General features: G+C 33.8%; 1 pseudogene; it reads left to right on the top strand.

The window, feature by feature from the left end:
• Window positions 1–292: 292 nt before the first annotated feature.
• Window positions 293–409, top strand: LOC145288284 (5S ribosomal RNA; annotated as a pseudogene).
• Window positions 410–934: the final 525 nt, after the last annotated feature.

Below are 934 nucleotides of genomic sequence, written 5' to 3'. Positions count from 1 at the left end.
GAAATGAAACTAATTACCCAATAAGAAAACAGAAAAAAATAAATAAATAAAAAAATAAAAAATAAAAAATAAATAAATAAAAAATAAACAGTGAATTAAAAAAAGTTTATTTTTAAAGGAATGTGCAAATTACTAGTTATCCTCTGTAAAGTTGCTGGTATATTCACGCCTAAGTTTATAAAGAAGTTGTATTCACTTTTAATATAAAAAAAGTAGGCTTTTAATATCAATGTCACAGCGACAAATAACCCAACTATATATATATCACATCCACTTTGGAAATAATATATAGATATACGGCATAATCACGTTGATACACTGGTTCTCACCAGATCACCGAAGTTAAGCAACGCTGAGCCTGGCCAGTACCAGAATGGTGACCATTTGGGAATTCTAGGCGCTGTATGTGCTCTCCGCTCATCTCGGCATTATTTCCAGTCGTCCTGTATTTCAACTTGTCATTGGTATGCAACAATGTTGACTCAGGAGAGGCGTGGCTGGAGACTGCACAACTCTTGTGACACAAATTTCATGCACAGGCACCCTTACAGTGGGTATCCATAGTCTGTCAAGACTGAAGGAAGTCACACACACACACACACACACATATATATATATATATATATATATATATATATATATATATATATATATATATATATGCATAGATTTTACCTGCATAAATTTCCTGACATTTAGAGCTACATCACTTAATAATGCTTTTTTATATATTTTTTAATGCAAAAGTCATGGTTCGCCCATGCATAGAATATTGTTGCCACATCTGGGCTAGTGCATCTGCCACTAGTCTCTCGCTCCTAGACAGGATTCAGAAGAAAAAAAATCGCCAACCTAATTAATAAGTCCTGAATCATCTACTAAACTCCAACCTCTGTCTCATCACTGAAACGTGTCATCCTTGTGTCTGTTTTAC

The sequence above is a fragment of the Euprymna scolopes genome, chromosome 11 (assembly GCF_053919585.1).
Source record: "Euprymna scolopes isolate OS-2025 chromosome 11, ASM5391958v1, whole genome shotgun sequence".
NCBI classification, from domain to species: domain Eukaryota; kingdom Metazoa; phylum Mollusca; class Cephalopoda; order Sepiida; family Sepiolidae; genus Euprymna; species Euprymna scolopes.
The sequence above is the reverse complement of the archived record's forward strand: the minus strand, read 5'-3'. Positions and strand labels throughout refer to the sequence as shown.